An 18,443-nucleotide genomic window follows, 5' to 3' on the forward strand; every position below is an offset into this window, starting at 1 on the left:
CGCCAACGGGCTGGCGGTGCTTCCGGGGCAGAAAAGGGGAACCGGCGGTTTCCCGCCTGTTTTCCCCTGCCCCAGGGAATCCTCCATGGCGGCGCTGCATGCAGCGCCGCCATGGGGATTCCGACCCCCTTCCCGCCAGCCTGTTCCTGGCGGTTTACACCACCAGGAAGAGGCTGGCGGGAACGGGTGTCGTGGGGCCCCTGGGGGCCCCATTAAGATTTTCAGTGTCTGCTTGGCAGACACTGAAAATCGCGACGGGTGCAACTGCACCCGTCGCACCCCAGCAAATCCGCCGGCTCCATTCGGAGCCGGCTTCATCTTTGCTGGGGCTTTCCCGCTGGGCCGGCGGGCGATCTTTTGGCCCAGTGGGAAAGTTAGAATGCTCCCCGCGGTCATTTGACCGCGGGCGGTGTTTGGGCGGTTTCCGCCCGGCGGGCGGTGCCCGCCGCCCGCCGGGGTCGGAATGACCCCCTATATCTTTTATGGCTCATTTGAGTCGAAAAAAAGTATTTGGAACTGAACTGAACTGAACATGACCAAGCTTAAGGTTATAGAAAGTATACTTTAAATGAAAGAAGTGCTCTTCTGAACAATAACTTGTTCTCAGATGATGCCTTGTTTCCTATTTCCAGACTAGCATGCTTGCCATGACCCTAGACCCTCAGATCTGCATGAAACTTATTTTCCTTGGGCAATGACAGTCATAGCAATAGCCTTCAAAGGCAAAGTCATTCTTCAGTCCACCATACATCAATCTCAGGAGGTTCTTTAGAGAGTGGTGAATGCATGCTATTTGCCAAACAGTTGTGAATGTTAGTTCGTCAAATTCATGGTTCTCTTGTTACATTTAAAGATGGAAACCTTGGGGGCACCTGCCACAGGGCCATCAGTAAATATACATCAGAATATCCAAGCTATTTAGGTTCATTGTCCATACGTACATTTTTCATTTTTGGGACTATGAGGGAAACTTGGTGGTCCTGAAATGGAAACAAAAATAATGACCCTCACACTAGCAACTTACAATAGGTACCTTTTACTCTGCATCACCGAACAAAATTTCAAGAAGCTAAAGCACAGAGTCAGATCTCTAGAATTCAAAGGCCTCTGAAATGCTCTAACTTTGAGAGCAATGCCCTCTAACTACAATTCAGGAAGGTCGGTAAAAAGCTTACTTTTCGAAATGCTATTTGAAATGACTACTAATAAGATGGTAGTGAGTAAGGAATACTTAATAGGGACCATGCCTTTCACAATTTATTAGAAGTAGAACAGTAGAACAAGTAGAACAGTAAATAATTTCTTATGGTTTTGTTTAGTGAAGATTATGACCTCTCCTCTTATGTCGTTATTTTTCTAAGATGATGTTTTCACTGAACAAAATAGCAATCTATTATTTAAATAAACAACAGCAAACACATATCCATTACAGCTGATTTTTACTAGTTCAGGAGAATCTGGAATACCCCAAGGGCTGGCAAATATTTTTACAATTAAGCCATTCTATGCACTATGTAACTTGAAGTCACAATGCACTATATTAGTTTGAAATACTAACGCTATAGCTTCAACTGACTACGCTTTGTGAAGGACCAAAATTAAAAGTCCTGACAGATACACTTGTGGTTCAAGCTGAACATTAAAAAAATGTAGCTGGTCATCCACTAATTTTACATACTGACCAATATAGATTTCTACTGGAAACTCACAATCGTCCTGCTTCACAAGATGCAGAGTATACTGTCATGATGGACTCCTCCTACCACTTAACCAATATACCCAAACACCTACCTGTCAGTCATGAATGATTATATTTGCGTTGTTAAAATGTTCCACCTCCCATATTCACAAGCAACCCCAGAAGTGGACAAATAAAAATAATATTGTATGTGAGTATTTACAGCCAGTAACAGTATGAGGGGGGGAGGAAGTATTGCACTAATTTTAGAATTGTAAAAGTAAATGGTATTCACATCAGAGCCTTAATACTTTAACACTTTGGCATTCCGTTGTACATGAATTAGTAGGTCTGTTGTACTACATCATGTACTAAAGAATGTCTTTTTGAATTTGCTCCATAATATTTAAGCTAACTCTAAATTAACGTTTAGGTGTGTTCCTTTTTGCTGATGGCACTTTTTTGGCACATATCAGAATCATTTTTCATACTCATCTATAGTTCAGACTATGGGGCCAATTCAGAAAGGCATTTAAAAGCACATGATGTAGTGCCACACTAGTACGTCTTCGTTTACTCATAAATGCCTCTGTGAATTGGTCCCATAATGTTTCTCCTGCTCATTATTCACGTTTGGGAGCTTGAGAGGTGAGCCTCTGCCCAGTAAGGGGTATTAGGCAGGTGTCAAGTGTGAAATGCATACTGCGCTACTCTCAGAGATGGACAGACGTTTCATTCCACCAGGCATTTCCCTGATGGACTGCATCCCATGTAGGCCAGTTTTTAGGGGAGGGGCTGGTGCCTCTTTCATTTTCCCCTTCTCCCCGAGGTTAATTGCAGTAGGCACAGAGGGTCTTCAACAGAGAGAGATAGAGAGGAAGGGAAGAAGAAATTAGATGAATGGATGGGAAAAAAAAGAAATTGTGAGGGGGAGATGAAGGGAGCAGACTGGTATGGGCATTTTTTCTAGGACTGCTTTGGTTCCCCAGTCTGGCTATTGTGGCTGGCATTAAAGAAACAGAATGCTCAAATTAAAAGACTCAGCTAGGACATGCCCTGCTTCCAGTGCCTAATTTGTAAAATGCAAGTGTCCAAGCTAATTTACTGAAGCAGGCACCACCCAGAGCTCCTGTCACTAATGATGATAGTGGCAGCATTAACTACTAAAAATCACACTTAAACAATGTGACATCTTAGACTAATGCAAGTTACCCCAAGCTGTAAGGATGGCCTTGAAGTGAAAGTGTTATCATTTTTAAATACATTGAATTGTGAAACACGTGTGCTGAGCTAAAAAAAACAGGTTCACAGCGCCACCATGTGTGGTACTCTCATAAACAAGTGCCAGTGTTTAAAAATGTGGGCTAGTGCTGAGCACTAGCAAACACCGCACAAATTAAGCACTGCCTGCTTTAAGGCTTAACAGACTATATTGGACACATGCCAGACTACTTTAATTGCTACGTGAGCCAAAATGTTCCCTAAAGAACCAACACAAAAATATACTGTATGATAAAGTTTTGGTATAATTTTATGAAATAAATTATTGGCAGGGGTGGGAAGGGTGGCACCCCCCAACTTTTTTCCACCTCGCTCATGGTAGAAGGTCTAGCTCGCTCTGAGGCTGTTGTAAAAAAAATTCTGGGCTGTTGTTTTCCGAGTGCAACTTTTCCCAACTAGCAGCGACCATGTACATTTCATGAATTCCCCTATTGCTACATTGTATTTCTGTATTCTTATTGGGTCTCTAAGCTTTGAGACAGCCCAATAGCGGCACGTTGCCACATTCGGGCCATATAAAACAACAGCATAAATAAATAATATTCTAAAATGTGTCTTGAGTCAATTTTTTTGTATTTTTTAAAAAAGAAACGCCTTTGTTGCATATATTTCACAAATCACGACTTCGTCTCCAGCATACACGGGAATGACTGTTGCAGACCGTACCACCTATCCATCCCTTATGTTTCAGATATAAAACAGGAGAGTTTTTTTTTTTTTTACTTCTATTGCCTGCTAGATTTATGAGGTGAAAGGAAACTACCAAATCTGGCAAACAACTATGAGGAAATGCAGCAGTCACACCCTTACATCTTTCATATGCACATCTATTGTTGCTTATAAAAGCGGAATTTTGTGAACCCACTCTTCATGTTTAGCACATCATAACACTTTTAATGATCAGGGAATATATATTAACTGCATGTCAATAAAGAGCACTTGGGTACGGGAGCATGCAGAGGTTTGCAAATTCGCTAATGTTTCCCAAAAAGCATCAGGGAATTAATCATTATTTAAACAATTTGCTTTCAGTTAGCGGTTGAATGCCTTCCCATAATACACTCATACTTGTTTGCCCTCCTATAAAAAATATTTACGACCAAAGTGCGATCTTTTAAATCAGAATAATTCCTGAAATCAAAGCGCCTAGCATGCTAATGTGTATGGAAGCCCAGCCTAATTTTTCAAAACCACGTTGCATATTTAGAAGCCAGATCTGAAGGAAGGAGTTAACATTAATTAATATTGGAAGCAGTAAAATAAAAGCAACAGTGGAGCTAATTTTGCAAGACAATTAATCACGAGTCCTGCTAATTACACACGGGATTTTGTAAATGATTTTTTTCCTGGTGTAGCTGAGTAAAAATGATAATCCGCTACCCATCAAAAACATTGGCTCCTCACCAATGTCCCCGGCAAGAGCAATTAGCAGCAGCCGAGGCTTGGTAATTGCACTTTGAAAGAGGGGCACGGTCAAATTTTAATTGCTCTAAATAAAGACCATTTGCTCCTACACCTTATAGCTCATACAGAGGCCTGTAAACTACTGCACATACGTAACCACTTCCAAATGTCTGCATAGGAATATTGGGCCATATTTGCAAGAAAGTTTGCGGCCCCATTGCGTCCCCTAACGTCACCATGGTAGCGCTGTATTTACAATATGGTGTACCATGGCGCATGTTAGGGGCATTAGTGTAATTTTTTTGTCGCTATTGTTACACTATACTGGATTAGTATAAACAAAATAACGCTATTCTGGTATATTGTTAAGAGACCCATTGAAATCAAAGGGAGCCTCATTTTAACTCCTGCTTTAGGCAGGCCTTAAAAATTACGCTAGAAATGGCACAATGGAATCTTGAGATTTGTAGCGACCCTCTCATGAGGAAACACCCTCTTTGCAAACTTCATGCATATATACATGATGTGGAGCAAAGGGTTTACAAGGTGGCGCAAACCTACTTATAACTTTGACGCTATGGTAGTGGAAAATACCTGCCGCTAGTCAGTCTAGTATAATTTTTTCACGCACAAGCAGCCAAAAAATGACTCCTGTCTACGTATAGACAGGAGTCAATACCACAACCCCAATGCCCACCACAGGGGACCAGTGTCCCCAGGACAACCCCAACAGACCCAGTGCCAGACAGTGGGCCCCATGTAAGGGGCCTCCAGTGGCACACCACACACATACACATACAGTTACCTGCTTTGCTGCATTATTTAGGTCCGCCTCCTAGGTGCATGTCATTTCAGAATCGGTAAGTAAATATGGCGCTGGGGGGCTAGCGTCAGTTTTAGGAAGTGAATGCCTACCTTGCATCTCCTTGTCACTATGAGAGGCAAGGTGGGTTGACGCTTCATAACAATGTCTCTAACTCCAATATTTTGATGCTAGACTGGCCTAACATCAACAAATAAATATGGAGTTAAGTTAGCGCAACTTTAGCGTCAAAATAAATGATGCTAAAGCGACACTAACTTTTCATAAATATGGGCCTCTGATTCCGTGTGAAATGCCTGCGCATTCCCTTTTTGTGCAATGCCATCACTTAAATAGGTATCTGCAAAAAAAATTGCTCATCTGTTACAAAATATAAAAGTGTTGAGTTTGGAATGTGCTAGATTTTAGATTTTTCTAATAAAACAGATTCAACAAGACATCTCTAGAGACCATTAAAATGCAAACATTACCATATTGATGAGCATAGCTTGTGAGATTGCAATGTCATAAACCGTGTGCATCTTATTTGCATGCATTTTTTTAATTTAAAAAAATGACAATTAGAAACTGAAGTACCCATTTTCTCATTTAGCTTAAGCATTTTTACACAACACGATCACAGTTTATTAGAAGGTAATTACAACTGGATGCACATAATAGAAATATTATATGATGTAAAGACCACGCTGTAGCATTATGGGAATGATTATATTTAAAACATTGTTTTCCGAGAAGCTGCACCAGCACTGGGCCGATTGGGGAGTTTAACGTTTTGTGGTTGAAGAGAGTTTGACGCTGGTCCATTAAAACCCCAGAAGAGGTCCGAGCATCTACCGATTTTTTAGGTCTTTTGCATAATGCAAATGGCACAAAACTAGCAAGTGTTTACGTTTCAGGCTCAATTTAAGTTTGAGGCCCCAGCCCATTGGCCCTTTAACCAAGCCCCTTTGATTGCCCCAGCTTGGCGTCATTTCATTTTCTTTAGTTGGGGGTGTCATGCAGCCTATTTACTCTAAACACGGTGCTGAATTGCCATCACTTGTGTTTTTTTTGCTGCAATCGTCCTTTACATTGGCATAGCCTCCTTCCAGTTAGTGGTGGAAATGGGTGTGAAATCGCTGGTGGATCCTGGAAAGCTACACATTTCTGTAAAGAAAACAACATTCTGAATTCAGCAAGGGGTCATTTGTGTACATCCCACAAGGTGTTCCTATGGAAAGTAACTTTTGAAATAAAAACATATTGAAATTGGGTTGAAAAAAAAACAGCCATTTGTGTCTACATTTTATTCTGTAACGTCTTCTAACTATGGCATATTTTCAAAAGCAATATATTGTTATGTTCGCTGGATCATTCTGGCTGCGGAGATACATAGGGCTTGCAGGTTCACTAAGAACCCTAGGTATCCAGAGCCAATAACTGAGCTGCACCTTGCAATGTTTTTTCATTGTGTACTGGTTATACAGAAATTAATTTAGTAAAATATAAAGAGTGAAAAAGTATATATTACCGAACTGGGCACAAGATTTGGCATTTAGAAGTAGTGGTTATTGGCACAACTCTAAATTTGTAGGTACCCATACTAGCATGTGAATTAGAGGGCATTTCCCAACACTTAGGGGGTCATTCCGACCCTGGCTGTAAATACCGCCAGGGCTGGGGACCGCGGGAGCACCGCCAACAGGCTGGCGGTGCTCCCTTGGGCATTCTGACCGCGGCGGTTCGGCCGCGGTCAGAACAGGAAAACCGGCGGTCTCCCGCTGGTTTTCCGCTGCCCTGGGAATCCCCCATGGCGGCGCAGCTTGCTGCGCCGCCATGGGGGATTCCGACCACCTCCCCGCCATCCTGTTCCTGGCGGTTCCGCCCGCCAGGAACAGGATGGCGGTGAGGGGTGTCGTGGGGCCCCCGTAAGAGGGCCCCACTTTGTATTTCAGTGTCTGCATTGCAGACACCGAAATACGCGACGGGTGCCACTACACCCGTCGCACATCCTCCACTCTGCCGGCTCCATTCGGAGCCGGCATCCTCATGGAGGGCTGTTTCCCACTGGGCTGGCGGGCGGCCTTTTGGCGGTCGCCCGCCAGCCCAGTGGGAAACCCAGAATGACCGCCGCGGTCTTTTGACCGCGGTACGGTCTTCTGGCGGTTCCCTCCAGGCGGGCGGCTCCCGCTGTCCGCCGGGGTCAGAATGACCCCCTTACTCTTTTTTGCAATGTGGCTATGTGTGGATTTTGAGGCTTAGCTCAGCCAGCACCTAGGGAAACCTAGCAAACTTGTACATTTTTAAAAACTAGACACCCAGGGGAATGAAGGATGGGGTGACATGTGTGACTCTCACCAAATTTTGTTACCTAGAATCCTTTGCAAACTTCAAACTTTGTCTAAAAAACACATTTTCAGTACACTTCTGATATAGAAAGTTTTGGAATCTGAGGGGATCCTAAACTTCCTTCCACCCAGCAGCCCCCAAGCCTCTTGATAAAAATGGTACCTCACGTGTGTGGGTAAGCCTAGTGCCCACAACAGGAAATGGCCAAAAACACAACATGGACACATCACATTTTTCCACCCAAAACGGACCCTTTTTTTTGCAAAATGCTGTGGATTTTGAACCCTAGGTCAGCTGGCACCTAGAGAAACCTAGCAAACTTGCACATTTTTCAAACTTAACTCCCTAGGAAATCCAGGATGGGGTGACCTGTGTGGCTCTCACCTGATTCTGATACCCAGAATCCCTTACAAACCTCAAAATTCATTTAACAAAAACACATTTTCCTCACATTTCTTTTGATGGAAAGTTCTGGAATCTGAGAGGATCCCCAAATGTCCTACCACTCAGTGTTCCCCCAGGATTCCCAATAAAAATGCTACCTCACCTGTGTGAGTGGGCCAAGTGCCTACAACAGGGAAGGGCCAAACATTATTTTGAACACATCAACATTTTCTGTCATGAAAAGACCTGTTTTTGCAAAGGGGCACCTGAGTGTTTGGTCCTGGGCCCAGCGGCCATCTAGGGAAACCTACCAAACTCAGACATTTCTAAAAAAAAACTAGACACCCAGTGGATCAGGGAGGTGTGGCTTGTGTGGATTCACCAATATTTTCTTACCCAGAATCCCCTGCACACCTCAAATGTAACTAAATAAAGCACATATTCCTCTAATTTCAGTGTGGGATCATCATGCTGGCACACATTTCCTATCACCCAGCATACCCCTCAGTGTCCCAATAAAAAGGATAGCTCACTTGTGAAGGTGGGCCACGTGCCTGCGACAGGGAAGGGCCAAAAACATGTAGAAGTTGAGGGGGTACCAAAGTGGGTATAAAAGGGCATTTTCATACATTTTTAGGCTGAGTCTGCTTTGGGCAGCCACACAAGTGGGGCAGAATTTTCATTAGTACAGATGTAACAATGCTCGGTGGAAAGAATTTTGTGGATTCCTGCAGATTCCAGAAGTTTCCATCAAAGAAATTTAGGGGAAATGTGTGATTTCAGGCAAGTTGGAGGTTTGCAGGGCATTGTGTGAAAGAAAATGGTGTGGGTTCCATGTGAATCACGCCACCATGGACTCTCCCAGATGCTTAGGGGCATATTTATACTCCGTTTGCGCCGAATTAGCGTCGTTTTTTTCTACGCAAATTCGGCGCACAACTAACGCCATATTTATACTTTGGCGTTAGACGCGTCTAGCGCCAAAGTATGAGGAAAGAGCGTCATTTTTTTGCGTGAACGCCTTCCTTGCGTTAATGAGATGCAAGGTAGGCGTTCCCGTCTAAAAAAATGACTGCGCCGCAAATGCGTCGTATTTATACTCCCGGGCAAAAATCACGCCTGGGAGTGGGCGGGGCAAAAAGCCCCGCATTTGCGCCGGATTTTAGCGCCTGGGTCAGGGCAGGCGTTAAGGGACCTGTGGGCTCAAAATGAGCCCACAGCTGCCCTCCCATGCCCCCAGGGACCCCCCCTGCCACCCTTGCCCACCCCAGGAGGACACCCAAGGCTGGAGGGACCCACCCCAGGGACATTCAGGTAAGTTCAGGTAAGTATATATATATTTTTTTTTTTTGGCATAGGGGGGCCTGATTTGTGCCCCCCTACATGCCTCAATGCCCAATGACCATGCCCAGGGGACATAAGTCCCCTGGGCATGGCCATTGGGCAAGGGGGCATGACTCCTGTCTTTACTAAGACAGGAGTCATGTAAATGGCGTCTGGGCGTCGTTAAAAATGGCGCAAATCGGGTGGAGGCGATTTTTTGCGTCAACCTGACTTGCACCATTTTTAAGATGCCCTAGCGCCATTTTTCCCAACGCCGGCGCTGCCTGGTGTACGTGGTTTTTTTCCACGCACACCAGGCAGCGCCGGTCTGCTTGCGCCGGCTAACGCCATTCAATAAATACGGCGCCCGCATGGCGCTTCAGAATGGCGTTAGCCGGCGCAAAATTTTTTGACGCTAAACTGCGTTAGCGCAGTTTAGCGTCAAAAAGTATAAATACGGGCCTTAGTTTTCAGATTTGTCTGGGTCTGGTATATTTTTCCTGGTGGCAGCGTTCCCATGTCCAAAAAGGTGCAGTTGCTTACCATTGCAAGTGGAATGATATTTGAAGTTAATCAAGCTCCCTTGACCTAAATGTAAAATCAAAACCCAAAAGAGTCAAATGTCCTCTTGCTTGCCATTGGGATGAGATGCTTTAGTCTGCATGGGAGACAGATAGACTGTTGTCCTCTTCAGTTGGGGGACATAACCATGTCAGTGGTGGTGGGCAGCCCCCACCCCGCTAATTTATTATTTAATTCCCTGGTGCCTAATGGGCTGTCTGCCTCCCCAGGTGGCTGATCGGGGCAATTACCTTAGTCTGGTGGGGGGGCGGGGTTGGCAGAAAGCCTGTGTCCCTATTTGTTGGGGATGGGGCATGGCCATGGTGGGCAACCCCCCTTTTTGTCTATAAAAAAAATTCCCTGGCATCTAGTGGGTTTTCTACCCACCCAGTGTGGGCGGCAGGGCATATCAAGGGTAATTACCCTATCTGCCCCCATGGAGGGAAGAAAGACTGTTGCTCTTTATGTCTGAGGCAGAGTGGGGGCATTGGCATTCCCATTTTGGGCACCCCCACCTCTACTTCCAAAAGAGAAATAAGCTGGGGTGCCTAATGGGCTTTCTGCCCACTCCCCGGTCCCATGGGGGGGTCAGAAAGACAGTTTTGTGTTTGGGGGTAAGTGGGGGAATTGGCATGTCCACTTTGGGCAGCTTCCACCCCTAGGTTTGAATACAAAATAAGAAAACCCTAGTGTCTAGTGGGCTTTCTGCGCCTCTCCCCCTGGAGGCAGATAGACTGAACTGGCAAAATGTTATGGGGCGAGCAAAAGCCCTTGCCCAGGGGCTGCTCCCCCCTCCCTGGTGCCTATTGGAGTGAATCCCTGCTTGGGGATCATCCTCCTGCAGCGATTCCCATGCAGGGATTCACTGGCAAGAGGGTGCCATGAAAGTGGAGATTCTCCACCTTTCCAATTAAACCTCTCCCATCTGCCTCTCTGCTTGCGAAGCTGAGATAGCCCCCTGAGCACCGTGATAGTGAAAGTGGAATGAGCCGGTTGACTCATTTCATTCTCGTTTTCACTGATCAATTATGTCAGTGCAATGTGCGTGCTGCTTGTCATTTCATTGAAAACTCAAAAATCCTCAGGAGCTAGGAACTTTTTCTCAGCTCCAGAGGCTGTTATTAGAAAAAACAAACAGCAGAGGGATTTGGTGGTCCTGTGATGAGAATGGAGCAGTTCCGTCCTCAGCACATGAGCACCAGTGCTGAGGACAGAACAGTTCTGTGCTCAGCACAGGAGTGCCAGTGCTGAAGGCGAAACGGTTCCGTCCTCAGCACCAAAGGGGATAATGAAAAGACTAGATCCTAGGTTGGATGAAAGTAAGAAGGGGCTTTTGGCAAGAAAGAAGGATCAGAAAATAATCTGATGAAAGGGTTACAAAAAAGCAAAACTCCAATCTCCCACAGTCTAATACCAGAAGCTGTTAGCACTAAAAGAAAACTTCAAAAGCCAAATACTACAAAGGGATTGAAACAAGAGTTTCAACTGAATCTTCTTGTCACCATTAAGTACAAGATGGAAGTCCTAACTCAGAACTGGAATGTGTACAACTGTGCATCTTAAAGAAATATGTTTTGAGAGACAACACACTAGAGGATCAATCTGAAAAAGTCTTGATCTCTGCTATCTCTTTTAGCTGTCCACTGCCTATAAAGAGAAAGAGTGACAAGCTCTAACAGAAACTCATGTTTCAGGAAGTCTAAATCCTATTCTCCCTTACTGCCTTAAGACCCATGGATATAAAATAGGCAGTGAATATCTTTCAGTGTCTAAAATACACTTCCAGATGGATTTAGCATCTGGACTGTTGAATGAACATGGCAACGTTAGGAGAACAACATAGGGATTCAAATTTCAACCTTCCAATTATTTCCAAACTCCTATGGTAAGGCACTGAAAAGTTGTTTCTTTCAAAAGCAGGAAGCTGAGTGAAGACAGGCGTATTAGACACATCTAGGCAAGTTGAACTGGTGGCTGTTGTTGGAGTGGAAACCAGGACCTCCTGGACCAAGATGGGAGCAACGGAAGGACCACTGCTTGATCATCCTTGATCCTCCTTAATACCCTGCCCAACAAGGCAAAAGAAGGAAAGGCATACTGAAGGGTTAAGGCAATGGCATTGCATCTATTCCCAATTTTCTGGGGCTGGATTAAGAGAGTGAAATTTGGGACCAAGGGGCACATAGGTCCAACCAGGGCTACCCAAATCTCATCTAACTGGATTGAAAAACATGCAGGAATAGACTTAGAAAGCTGGAGGACTCAAACTCAGATAATCTGCATTTCATTCACTGCCACAAGAAGATGTATCATAAATGAGAAGCGAAGACTCCACCCAGAACAATGGAAACAAAAGCATCCCTGGCAAAAATGCTTGAGCCAGCCCTGCTCCTTTCGTCTCCTTGCACAATTTCTCTCTTTCCATTCATACAGTCCTTCACCCACCACCTTCTCTCCTCTATGCTCTCCCTCTCCAATAATTTTCTCTCTACCTTCCCTCACTCTTCCTTTCTTTCTGTCTCCATCGAAGCCTCTCTGTGCCTACTGCAGTTCCGCTTGGGGAGCTGGGGAAAACGAGAAAGGCACCATGAGCAGCGGTGGGCTTTCAAAACTGGGCTCTAAGGATTCTAGCCACCCGTGGAAATGGCAGGTGGAATAAAAGGCCTGTCCAGCTGTGACTCCACCCATGATATAACCAGTCTTGCCAGATAATTCAGGTTGAGAACTCTTATCCCTCCTGGATGATTGATGCAGGCCAGAGTCACCTGGTTTTGGCACAGACTGAGAGTGCATGCCTTTGAATCTGAGACAGAAGCCTTATTGACTGCTGCTAACTCCTTCAAGTTAGAAGTCTGTAGCTCCTTCTTTGACCAAAAACCCTTTATCTCAAGATCCTTCAGAGTGACCCTCCACCCTGAGCCTCTGGCACCCGTTGCTATGATTAATGAGAGTAGAGGGTCCAGAGAGGTTCCCCTGGAAATGTGAGATGGGGCCAACCACCACTGAAGATCCTGATGGTTGAGGGAGGCAATCAGAATTTGTAGTTCTCTGATATTAGGCCTAATGAGCCAGGTATGATTTACCAAAGGATGGTAGTGAATGTGGGCCCAGGGAGCAGGTTAGAGGGAAGCCCTTTGTATTCCTGAACTCTCAGCCAATCCCTAGCAGACGCTTCTGGTATGCTCAGGAATGTCTTTAGGTGATCCATTACCTTAAATTTCCACTGAAGGGAAAGAGCCCCGATTCCCAGATATGTCCTTATTAATGTGCTGGTGTACTGTAGATTCTGCTCAAGAAACAACTAAGATTTGGACGGATTTAGAAGAAATCCATGAGTACTGAATATTTGGCACACATGTCAAATAGCTTCTGTTACCTTTAAGCAAGAAGGTACACAAAGTAGGCAGTCATTAAGATATGGGAAGACTATTAAACCTTTACTATGCAGAATACCCACTAGAGGAACCTTTCCGACATCTAAAAAAAAATGAATGAATGGCGACAAGCAAGTAGGTGCCAGGAGGCAAGAGAAGCTGTGAAAGATTTTAGCAATGAGATTGTCTACAGGGTTACCATTTTGAAAGGCTGTTGAGGCAGGTAATCACTCTCTTCAGATCTAGTTTGGATCAAAATCCCATGAAGGTTATTGGAGAAGGAACATAATAAAGAAGCGTCAGATACCATGTTCTTCCTCAGGGACTGTAATGCCAACGCCTTTGCTGACTAAGTTCTGTATGCCTTTCAGATGATCTAGAAGGTGAGAAGAGCAAAGTAGCACTGGAGGTTTCGGAAAAAATATGCCCTATGGTGCCTTGAAAATAAAAAAAATTGTAAACAAATCTGAAACATGGAGAACCCAGGAGTCTGTGACCGAAGCTGACCAGGTACTAGAAAGTCCAGAAGCATAGATAGGATTTGAGGGGAGGACAATTTGCTGGACTGATTACAGGCTGCAGCCAGAAAATATTGATATAGGAACGCCCACAGCAACACCCATTGCATGCCCCTTCCACGCAAAGTGCTACGTGTGGAGGGGCCATATTTATAAGGTGGCATTAAGCCACAAAATGTGGCTTCATGCTGCCGTGTAAATACAGCACAGTGTGCAGCGCCACCGGAGCAACACAAAAAGTGATGCTTCGGTGGCGCTAGGGTCTTGTAAATTTGGCCTTTCTAATCTGGTAACGATTCGACAGAGAGATAAAAAGGAAACTGCCTTCAACACCCGATACGAATAAAGGGGAATATTTACAAGAAATGACGCACAACTGCACTTGCGTGGTTGTACGTCAAACATTTTAATGCTGGCTGACATCATTTCTTACCGCCATGCTTGTGCTATACTTACAAAACAGTGTAGCAGGTCAGTAAGAAAAGGCTAGTAAAAAAAGAAATTACACTAACCTTTGCAACAGGTCGCAAAAAAAAAATGACCGTAGTGCCACAAAAGTGGTGCTAGCATGATTTGTGTCATGTATTTTTATGCTAATCGAGCTAGTGCCACTTTTTGCCTTAAAAACATCAATAAACAACCTGCGTAAGTGCCAAAAAGAAGCAGCGAGGTAAGGAAATGGAGAAGTCAGGACAGGGGAGACTCCAGAGAGACCCCAGTCAGACCAGTACAATCTAAGATGTCCAGACAGACACCCCCTAGAAAGAGAACAGGAAGAGGAAAAGAAGGTTCAGTGAGGAGGAGAACAACATCTTGATCACAGTGGTGACGGGTGCACCAACACCAGCTCTTTGTCACCTCTAAATTGCCAATAAGTAGGAAGGAGGCCTAATGGCAGTCCATAGTCGATAAAGTCAACAATTTGGCCGAGATGAAGAGGACTGTGACGGATTATAAGAAGCGCTTGTAGGATTGCAAGCGCAGAACAAAAGAGAAACTAGTCAGCAACCAAAAGGCAGCACTGCAGACTGAAGGTGGAAATCCTGCACCTCCTGAGGATCTGGATGAGCTGGAGGAGATGGAGGCAGCGGTCATCCCAGAGGAGTTGGCACAAGAGTCCAGGGACACTGTGGTACATGAAGAGCAAAAACAAACACAGAGTAAGTTGCAGCGGGGGCAATATTCTAAATAACTAATGGCACAAGGGGGAGGCACATTGGAGGCACTCTATGAATGCAAAAGGGTTGCATGGGGGCACAATAATTGTGAAACACCAAACACAAGAAATGTGCACTGACACCCCCCTATGCACAGGCCACTTCAGAATCCTCACAATATTCCCTTCAATGTATCAACAGAACCATTTGGCTATGTTCAACTCTCATTGTTCATGATGTACTAGGCCTCTTGCTCAGGGTGGGGCAGCAAAGGCAGGGATACGACTAAAGTAACATGCACATGACATACGGGGCATTTCTGTCATTGCCGTCTGTGCTGGTGCAAAATTTGCAGCCATGTGCTTACATAGGCACGCTAACACCATGCTGCAAGGGTGCCTGTGATTTGGAGATGATTGCTGTTGTGCATCAAGGGACACCTTCTTGCACAACATCAGGTGCATGTGGTGTTTCTGTCTTACTACGTGTGATGCACAATGCAGCACATAGAGTAATCAATCAATCAGGGATTTGTAAAGCGCAAAACTCACCTGTGAGGGTCTCAAGACGCTGAGGTGGGGAGGGGGGAATGTGAAGAGGGGGTGCTGCTACTGCTCAAACAGCCAGGTCTTGAGAAGTTTCCTGAATGTAAGGAGGTCTTTGGTCTGGCACAGGCGGGTGGGAAGAGTGTTCCACATTTTGGCGGCGAGGTGTGAAAATGATCTACCGCCGGTTGTAGTTCTGCAGACGCGTGGGACAGTTGCGAGGGCGAGGTCAGCGGAATGGAGATGCTGGGTCGGGTGTAGAAGGAGAGTCGTTTGTTGAGGTATTCTGGTCCGATGTTGTGCAGTGCTATGTGAGCGTGGGTGAGGAGTTTGAAGGTGATTCTCTTGTTGACTGGGAGCCAGTGCAGGTTTTTCAGGTGGTCTGTGATGTGGCAGAGGCAGGGGATGTCCAGGATGAGGTGTGCGGAGGAGTTCTGGATGAGTTGCAGCCTCTTCTGGAGTTTGGCCGTGTTTCCTGCGTAGAGGGCATTGCCGTAGTCCAGTTTACTGCTTACGAGGGCTTGGGTGACTGTTCTTCTGGTTTCAGTGGGTATCCATTTGTAGATCTTTCGGAGCATGCAGAGGGTGCTGAAGCAGGAGGAGGAGATGGCGTTGACTTGCTGGGTCATGGATAGTGAGGGGTCCAAGATGAATCCTAGTTTGTGCGCGTAGTCGGTGGGAGTCAGAGCGGTTTCAAGAGTAGCAGGCCGCCAGGAGTCATCCCATGCGGAGGGGGTGGAGCTGAAGATAAGTACTTCCGTCTTGTCCGAATTGAGTTTGAGGCAGCTGCTCTTCATCCATTCGGCAATGGCCTTCATTCCTTCATGGAGGTAGGTCTTGGCGGAGTCCTTGGTGAGGGAGAGGATCAGCTGTGTGTCGTCAGCTTATGAGATGGTTTTGATGTTGTGGGCTCGGGCGATGTTAGCCAGCGGAGCCATGTAGATGTTGAAGAGGGTCAGGATGATGGGCGAACCCTGGGGTACGCTGCGGATGATTTTGGTGGCCTCCGAGCGGAATGGGGGGCGGCGGACTCTTTCGTTTCTGCCAGTGAGAAAGGAGGTGACCCAGTCCAGGGCTCTGTCCCAGCTTCCAGCATTGCTGAGGAGAGAGTGTAGGGTGTGGTGGCAGACGGTGTTGAACGCGCCTGAGAGGTCCAGGAGGAAGAGTGCTGCGGTTTCGCCGCTGTCCAGTATGGTTCTAATGTCGTCGGTGGCGGTGATGAGGGCAGTTTCAGTGCTGTGGTTGCTGCGGAGTCCGGATTGAGAAGGGTCCAGGGTGCGGTTCTCCTCTAGGAAGTGGGTTAGTTGTCTGTTGATGGCCTTCTCAATGACTTTTCCCGGGAAGGGGAGCAGGGACAGAGGCCGGAAGTTCTTGAGGTGCTTTGGGTCCGCCTTGGGTTTTTTGAGGAGGGCGTTGATCTCGGTGTGTTTCCAGCTCTCCAGGAAGGTGGGAGACTCAAAGGAGCTGTTGATGATCTTCCATAGTTGGGGTGCGATGACAGAGCTTGCTTTGTTGAGAATGTAGTGTAATATGACATTACTGCGACAAACAAAGATTACACTCATCCTCATGTCACTACAATGCAAACCCTGAGGTTGTGTATGAAACTATAGCATACCCAGAGGTGCAAATGTGGGAAGTCTTCAAAGTTGGGTGGGTTACATTTGTGTTTTGTGGGAACACCCCCAGCAACACACATAGAATTAAACCTACGTGCAGTGTGAGGTAGGAAAGGGGCACATAATACCAGAGCATCAAAAGCCACACAAGGTGCCTTCCTTGGCCTAGTAAATATGGACTGGCACTCTGTCCCGCTGGAGAGAAACACAAAAAGTATGCTCTGTTAGGGCAGTGTGCAGTCAGTGTCTGGGAAATGCGGACCATTGTTAACCATGCATGATGAAATCATGCAGTGCAGTACAGCAGCCCAACCTGCTGTGTGTGCTGCATCATCTTGAATGTGCTGGGATGTGTAGTTGTCACTAACATGCAATGCACCCCTGTACTACCCTTGGTGATGGGGCACTAACTGCTGCCTAACACCAACACTGACAAACATTGAGCTTGGTGTAGGGGGGCCTGTGTAGCAGGTATGATTGCACATGTTCAGGAACGCACACATCCTGCAACATCAACGATCATGAATGCTGTCTGCTACTTCCTTGGTCTGTTGCCAATTTCAACACACATTAAATGATGGTAAAAAAGGAACAACAACAATGTTGGTCATATGTAGCACCACTACAGTGCCACCCCCGAGGCAGTGAAGCAACATGATCCATTCACACATTGACAACGTTTTGCAATATGTCAGCTTCTTATGCCAACCCACGTGTATTGTAACAGTGATGCAAGGGAGAGAACTGTCTACATGATAAGCAATGCATGATACGAGGTGGCGGCAATACATGTTGACAGTTCTTTCCCTTACATCAGTCTTACAACACCACAAGGGTTGGCAGAAGAATGTGACACATACTAAGAATTATAGATCTGCCAATGCAACAGATTCTGTATGTTTCCATGGGTGTTGCATGGGAACACCTCAAGCAACACCCATGACATGCAACTGCCATGCAGGTTAATGCATGAAAGGGGTTTGCATGCAGTAGCCCAAAACAAACCACACAAGATGGCTTAGATTGGACTAGCAAATGTGGACTGGCTTACTGTGCCAACAGTGTGTTCACAAAAAATGACATCCTTGTGGCATATTGTGCCGCTAGGGACCCATAATTGAGGGACCTGATGCATGGCTCTGCCCCATGTAAGTGAGGCACCATGGTTAACAACCTAATGACTCGTGTGAGCAGCTCACACAGATCAACATTGACATATCTCCATCTCCTTGCAGAGGGTAATGCCATACCTTATGGTTATTTGCCTATCCTGGACTTCACCGATGATAGCAATGACCAGCTGCAAAGCATAAATTCCGACATGTTCCAGCAGATCCTGGGTGCCATCCAGACACCATCTCTGGTCGCAAGGAAAAGACACAGCATTGCAAGGTCTCCGAATGAACTACCCGACAAGACAATACACACCACCTGCCACCTCATCCAGA

Source organism: Pleurodeles waltl, chromosome 3_1 (genome assembly GCF_031143425.1).
Source record: "Pleurodeles waltl isolate 20211129_DDA chromosome 3_1, aPleWal1.hap1.20221129, whole genome shotgun sequence".
Taxonomy (NCBI): domain Eukaryota; kingdom Metazoa; phylum Chordata; class Amphibia; order Caudata; family Salamandridae; genus Pleurodeles; species Pleurodeles waltl.